The following is a 7,652-nucleotide window of genomic DNA, read 5'->3' as shown; positions in this document are numbered from 1 at the left end:
ATTTGTTTTGGAGTTGGTTGAGCTAAATAATATTGCTTTAAAAAACAAGAAAACATTTAAAAACTCTAATTTCAAGAACATTTATAAAATACAAGGGAATAAGAAGTGGGAGACAATTGACTCATGCTTACAGGACAGGCCCAGGGTAGCATCCCACTCAATACCAGGGTTTTTAATCTAGACTTAAAGAAAATTCTCAAATATTCGTTTAATCCTGCAATTGTTTGATATTGAAAATGTCACTCAGGAGAACCAAATGTAACTTCTTAAAGCACAAAGCAAATGGGTGTGTGTGTGTGTGTGTGTGTGTGTGTGTGTGTGTGTGTGTGTGTGTGTTTTGATCAATTCAACACTAGATGGCTCTAGTTACAAAACCAATACCTTTTTAAAAGCCTAAAGTCTTAGGATATGACATTATGAGAACAGATGGATTCTAACCCACTGAATCAAATTGTACTATCTTCCAGAGTCTTGTAGGCATTAAGAATAGCATCAAGCTTTCAGATTTGAAATACTATGAAGCTCTAAAAGAACAGGCATAAATCCTAGAAGTCCTTATTTCACAGATTAAAATAAGGAGTGCCACTGACAAACTGGGGCATGTAGATTTAATTTGCTCTGTAATTAAACCACTCTGTACTCTTATACTCTTCTTATTTTCAAATTATTTTCATGTATTCCAATTCACTTGACCCTCTCAATAATTAGTGAGGGAGAAAACGGAGGAACATGTTTTCCTTATACGTGAGTTCACTGAGTAGTCAGACGAGGGGCAGACATAGTTCATAAGTGAAAGTATTAAGACCAGATTCCTCAGGTGCCAACTTTAAGTTCAAAGCTCTTTCCACACAATAGGCAGGGAAAGAGAATCAGGTTTTTTTCCTGTGTCATGCATCTGACATGGTCCTTTCATTCTTTATAATGCTCCCTTCCAGTTAACTAAATATAACCCCCCAACTATCCAACAACCAAAATGAATTTTGAATTACTAGGAAATTGAAAATAGTAAAGAAATTTCTTATTGATGTTGGCGAGGGACAATGGTGGCTGGGATGCAAGCTTCTTACACTTGGTAATCTCTGGCTTTGATTTCTGTTTTCAGTTTTTAAAGCTTTTTGTTTTACCTAAGCCAGCAATAATCAATGAATTTTGCCTAAATATGCCAGCTCTGCTGGATGGCAAAATTAGTCTGATATTAAAGACAAGATTAGTTAAAATTCACAAGCCAAATAATTCATGTGCAAATAATTGATAGCTATCACTTAATGAACATCAGCTGTGGACCTGATTATAGTGCACTTTGCAAACCTCTTCCTCTATCCATTCTTTCTTGCTCCAGTGCCACCACTCTAATTTTAACCACCACCACCTCCTCTCTAACTGGTCTGTTAAGGCTTTGCTTCCCTCAAATACAAATCATTAACTCTTACCTGAATACATGCATGGACAAAATAATTCTAACACAGCACATTTTCATTTTTTAGAAAAGAGAAATATAGTGTTATATGTCAATCATAAATCAATTAAAAAAGAAGAGAGGCAGGAAATGTCATCTCATGACAATTTGTTCTCAACTCTACACCTAAATATACACGAATAGATCATGTGGCTCACCTTCTTACAACCCTTCGGTGACTTGCCATTGCCCCAGGATAACATTGGAAATCTGTCTGAGTTGGCCTCCAGCCACTTTTCCCCTCTCTCTCTTCTTTACCCCTCACACTGGACTTCTACCAGTTATTCGAATGTGCTAAATTCAGAGCATCCACATGTGCTATTTACACCTCCCGGAATGCCCACCCTCCCATGCCATGCATCCCTCAGTCCTCAGTTTAAATATCTGGTGTTCTGGAAGATCTTTCTCACCTCCCTCCCAGTCCCAGTCTAGATTAGGTCCCTGTGTTTTATGCTTTGGGTAGCATCCTGTACTTCTCCTTCGTAATATTTATTACAACTAAGTTAAATAACAAGGGGGTGTAATTGCTTGCTACGTATACATTATATCTGGCTTATTAACCACTAAATATCTAAAGACTAACAAAATATTTTGGAAACTTTTTCAATAATGCTCCACAATAGAAAATAAAACTTACACAATAACCAGTACATCCATACATGTAACTGAAACAGAAGTTTCATAAATACTACATACCATTTTTCTTGATGAAATTCACTTGACGTTTTCTATTCTGTTCTAGTTTTAATGGTGGATAGAACCCAGTGTATTGACTTTTGCAGCCTTCTTATAGACTCAACCCTCATTTTAAATAATCACTCATTTAACACAATGCTTACCAGACAGTATATCCTCAATAGTTGTTTGTATAATAAATGAATGAAAAATATTTACCAGCCACTATTTAAACCAGATTTGTTTGTTTACACTGTATAACAGTTTGATTATTGTTTTGTCCCTCTCAGGAGGATGAGGCCTTAGGAGGGCTAAACCAGGTTTATTTTTACAAAGTAAAAGCAAGCCTTGCCATTCTAGGTACAGCTATTTCCTTGATTAGACTGATGAGATCAAGGTCATGAATTTGATCTCATTCTGATCAGCTAGTTTCTCTTGGTTTCAAGGCCACAGATTGTCCACCTAAGTAACTTTCAGAAAGAGAGAGGCTAATCCATTATTTTTCTTTTAATTGCTCATCGACATGTCCCTATCACTGCAACAAAATATGGTTTAAAAATAAAAAGGAAAAACTTTCCAGCTACATCTTTATAATGCCACTAAATTCATTCCTGCTCTCTGCTTTTATGAGTAATGCATGAATTGTCCTGTTTGAATTGTCAGATTTCAGGACTGTTTTAACCGATTTCTAAAAACTTGGGTTTAAAATTATATTATAATCACACTCAGTTGAATGTCAGGACCCATCAAAGAGGAAATTGATATATTGTTTTTTTAACTAGTAAATATAATTCATTCCTCTACCTGTCATACTTTGTTGTTGCCATCAGATACCTAAAAATAGTGGCTTTCCTTTCGTCATCTCCCTTTCTCACCATTCAAGCACCTAACCGCACAAAATGACAAAGGAAGCCGACTGACAACATTACAACATCAGCAATTCCTTGTAGGACCAGGCAGACTCAAGGTAAGAATTCCTCACTTATTTGGGAACCATACAAGCCCATACTGAGCTTTCATGAGGAAAACAAGTAACAGCTTGAGGAGGGGGAGGTCTATCCCCAAGGAGATTGTAGAAGTACCTGTCCTTCATTCAGCTGTCTAGCTGGGTGGGGCGTGAATATTTATCTTAGGTCTCACTCCAGGGGCACAATTCCAAGGCAAAACAATTGTTCCTGGGGTGTTTTTGTTAAGCCTTGTCATGCATTGCTTTGGGAGAGGTTGAGGTAAATCAAGGCCTCTACATATCTGAGAATTTAAAACTGTAGGCAGTACTAGCCATTAGTAGGTCATATCACCTGTTTTGTATTCCCAGATGTACTTCATCGATTCATCTTTCTCTATGTCTGTACTATGGAAGGATTGCTCATTCTGTGCTTTTCTAAATTCAATGTACTTCTGTTAATAGTTGGTTCTTAGAAAATTAGACTCCTCTTACTAGAACTGAAGCTAAGTGAGAATGTGCTCTAATTCTAGCTTTGGGGCCTGTGGTTTATGTACCCTTAAAATTTACTCAAAAGGGTTTTAGTTTGCTTGTTTAAGTGGACTCTACCCTTAGGAATTTTCTCTGTAGACTAGAGAGCTCTTCTCACAGAATCTCAAATGTAGAGTTCATATCTTTGAAAATACCATTTCTCAATTCTTCAAGAAACACGGTTACCACTGAGGTTTCAAGCAATCAACAACAGCCTCAGCTCTCATATAATCCCAGCTGATTATTATGCTTTCAGTCATGGCTTCCTCTTAATATCTGAATGAGACGCTTATATAAAAAGAAGCATGCTTGCCCCAACCTCATCTGACCCTATTTACTTGGTTATATAAATGCTCTGTGTATTTTAGTTTTGTAAACTAGTATTTATCTACATACTTGACCTAAAACTCCACACTTTACTCCATGTAATACGGTGATATGAAAAGTGTAAAAAAATATTCTCCTAAGTTATCTTAGTTTTTATGTCATTTTGGTATAGCAGAAAAAAAAGGAACTAACATATAAAAAAGGTTATTTACCCAAATTGTAGTGAGTTCTAATTTTTAAATATGTCGCTAAAATAGCTTCAAAATAATATTCACATCAATGTTTTTAATGCGAAGTTCATTTTAATTTTGTAAACAAATGACAACAGTAGTTTTGTAGATTCTGTTTGGGCTGTAGTGACCCAAGTATCCGGTCAAAGGGCTGCATGGATGCAAGAGACGGGGTGAGTTAAAGTTTAACTCCTAGGAATTGTAAACCAAACCTAAAGCCACTGAACCTTTGGAGTTTGATATGATGATTAGAACATAACCAGAGTGACACGTTGAATTCGCCATAATCAAGGAAACCTTTTCCAGGTGAGGATCTCTGAAATCACTCAGGTATGGTCCATGTGTTTGATTTTTCTATTTCAATTCTGTAATATTGTGCAGTGTGGATCAGTGGAAATGCAATGAAAACAGCTTTTACCCTCTTCTATTATAGAACCTAATTTAGGGATTCTTCTACTTTGTTTTTATACTAATGAAGCAACCTAAAAACAAGAAACTATTGGAATGATCATATAATCTCAAAATGAGATGGTGCCATCTTTTGCTTCTTGAATTGAATCATTTTCTGATGCCAAGAAATGTAGATTTACTACTTCGGGTTCAAGAATAGGGCTAATGTTTCTGAAAAGTTTATTTAGCAATAGCCAGACAGCAGGGAGAGTTGTGGTTGCCTACCCGTCCTGGTCCTAGGACTCTGAGAAGCTTTAAAATGTAATTGACAAGAGATATAGTATTAACATCACTGGCAGATTCTGAGTTCTCTGTATGGATCATAATTCTCATACTTCAGACTTCATATATTCAATTATCTCTCTTTTTCTCCTTTATCCTGCACCACTACTGGAAAAACAAACAAACAAAAACCGCCTCGGTAAATTCGTGCTATTTCCTCTGCTACTATTGTACTAACCAAAGGAATGCCCTAAGCTATTCATTTTCATCCTAAAGAATAAAACAAAACAAAAACAGTCATGAAAAATGATTGGCTATGAGCGTGTTAAATCTCAACCTTGCGATGGCTAATTATTAGATCTTTTCCTTTCAGGATGGTTTAGGCAACTGTGTTGCAGTGGATACATTTTTTGCATAATCTTTTTATTAACTCGAAAAAATAATTCACAATCAGTATATGATGAATTTTATCTAAAGAAACAAATCAATCAGGGCACTTTCAAGGAATATCTCATTTCTATCAGAAATCTCTTAAATTCTCTGATTGAAATACTTTTGTTCCATGATTACCGAAGTAAGTTGCAAGGAGGATAAACTTCAAGTTAAACATGTTTATGTTCTATAGAACTTTTCGGATGTGTATTGAATATCTCCAAGAAGATAAAGAACATAGCATTATTTGTGCATTGTGCAGAATTAGTGTTTTGCAAAATACACATTGGCAAACTCAAGTCTACAATTTAGGAGCAAAGATGTGTTGGTCTGGTCTGAAACATTCTTAATAATATGTGCTGAGATGCCTACAACAGGAGTATAGTTCTGGAAATAAAAGTAAAATCACTTATTTGTCAAAGCACTGAGGCCCTCCCTTGCTAACTCCAGAATAATAGACAAATGACTTACAGATTCATTTGTAAGGGCCACATTTTCTGGAATCATGTTGATACTGCTTGTTTGAGACACTTCTCACATTTTACTGTTCCATTTTATTATTATCAAGTGTAAGGGCAGAGGGAAGATAGTTAGTTGGCAAGAAAAAAGAAATTAGTTGTTATGGGCAAACATAAAATGACATAATGGATATGAAAAACACTGAATATTTAGTTATTATGACTAACTAGGCTAACATCAAGTTGATTTTGTATCATCTCAAATACATTTCTATACTGTAGCCAGAGGACATTAATAAATGTGGCTCAAAATGTCACTCCATTATCAAGTAAGTTGAAGAAATGGTGGTTAGATAAATTAAAGTAGGTCTTGTTACTATGAGTGTTTTGAGTAATAATAATAACAGGCATTTATTTCCAAATGCACTTCTCAGCACTTTCCATGACTTTATCTCATGTTATTCTTAGAACAGCCATATAGGGTAGATACTATTATAACATTTTACAAATGAGAAAGCTGAGGTACAAATAAGTTACCTAACAGGCTTAATATCACCCAGTTAGGAATCGACAGAGCCAGGTTCCCCAGCCAGGTGGTCTGACTTCAGAGCCCAAGTCTGTCACCATTATACTGTACTCACAGTATAAACATGTCTATGTATAAACATATTCATTCATGGTGAATATCTATGGGAAGGCAATGTTTTGTTTCCTAATCATAATTTACAACAGAACAGCTTTCAGGAACACCTATAAATGTCTCTCAGAAATGGTATTCCTCAGAACACAGATTAAGAAAGAACAAATCATTTTTATAGCCCACGTCCAGCATTTATAACAACAATTGACTGAAATCATCACTATTGAAATTGTCACAATTAAAAAGAGACCTTACAGTCTAGCTATCTCCCATCACACAGGACCATGCTTATCTTAGAGATGTCCCAAATTAATTATAAAATTAACACTGAACTTTTTCCTGATAGAGCTGGGTTGGAATGCATGTTCCAAAACTCCGTAGGTTTGTGACAGGCGTAATATTTAACTTCCCTGAATCTCAGACTCTTCAAATGTGAAATGAGGATAAAATCTGCCCTGCAGAATTTAGTGAAGATTAAATGAAATATAGCAAAACAGTTAAGCACAGTTCCTAGCACTAGAGAGAAATTTAACAAAACTCTCTTCCCTTTCCATTCCCTTATTTATAACAACCTCCAGAAAAATTTCCTAAAATTTTCTGAACCTACTCATTAGCTCCTCATTGTCAAAACAATACTAATACGGTTTAAATAAAAAAATTGAACACAAATAGTAAAGTTTGTATTAACCACAAATAGTAACCCATTTCCATTTATTCAAAGAAAAAGACAACATATAATATTTTTTCTAAAAAAAAAAAAAGTATATATTTATTTTTGAGAATTTTGCTCAAGAAAACTCTTAGTTAAAAACCCAATTCTCTTTTCACTGAAACCTACAGGACACCCTGTCGTGCGTTTATTTCATCACATAGCCAGCTGATGTTAAAAATCTGTCTCAATAACTGTCATTTAAAATATTGTCATCTCTCAGAAAGCTGGGTAGTACTCTGGGTACTATTGCACAATAGTTTTCATTACCTTAAGCGTCTCTAAATGACTCAATAAGTTCAAACAAGACAATATTGATTGACGAAGGATAAACACCATTTTATCTTATTCGTGGAAACAGTAACCAGGCTCCTCTAAAGTGCAGTTCTAACAATCCAAACTCTGGAAAGCATCTGGAAAAGGAGCAGCACTACTGCAGTGACATTCTATATTAGAAATCTAAATCCCATCTGCCCCTGGGCCCAATACTGTAAAATCTAGGCAGTTATTAACATATGTTTACTGATGGTTGGATTAGGAAAGCTAGTTTATTATTTTATTCCATCAAACCTACTTCAA

General features: G+C 35.3%; 1 protein-coding gene across 3 annotated transcripts in view; it reads left to right on the top strand.

Annotated features, from left to right (window-relative positions):
• The first annotated feature begins 4,404 nt into the window (after positions 1-4,404).
• A1CF (APOBEC1 complementation factor) overlaps positions 4,405-7,652 on the top strand; it is a 63,637-nt gene continuing 60,389 nt past the window's right edge. For 2 of the 3 annotated variants that reach the window (XM_039871818.1, XM_039871815.1), the window contains exon 1: positions 4,405-4,492. The gene's annotated coding sequence lies outside the window, so the exon portion shown is untranslated. The remainder of the gene's footprint in view (positions 4,493-7,652) is intronic. The other variant, XM_039871817.1, reaches the window with a different exon arrangement.

This window comes from Pteropus medius, unplaced genomic scaffold, assembly GCF_902729225.1.
Source record: "Pteropus medius unplaced genomic scaffold, Ma_sr-lr_union100, whole genome shotgun sequence".
NCBI classification, from domain to species: Eukaryota; Metazoa; Chordata; class Mammalia; order Chiroptera; family Pteropodidae; genus Pteropus; species Pteropus medius.
This window is presented reverse-complemented; position numbering and strand designations above follow the sequence as displayed.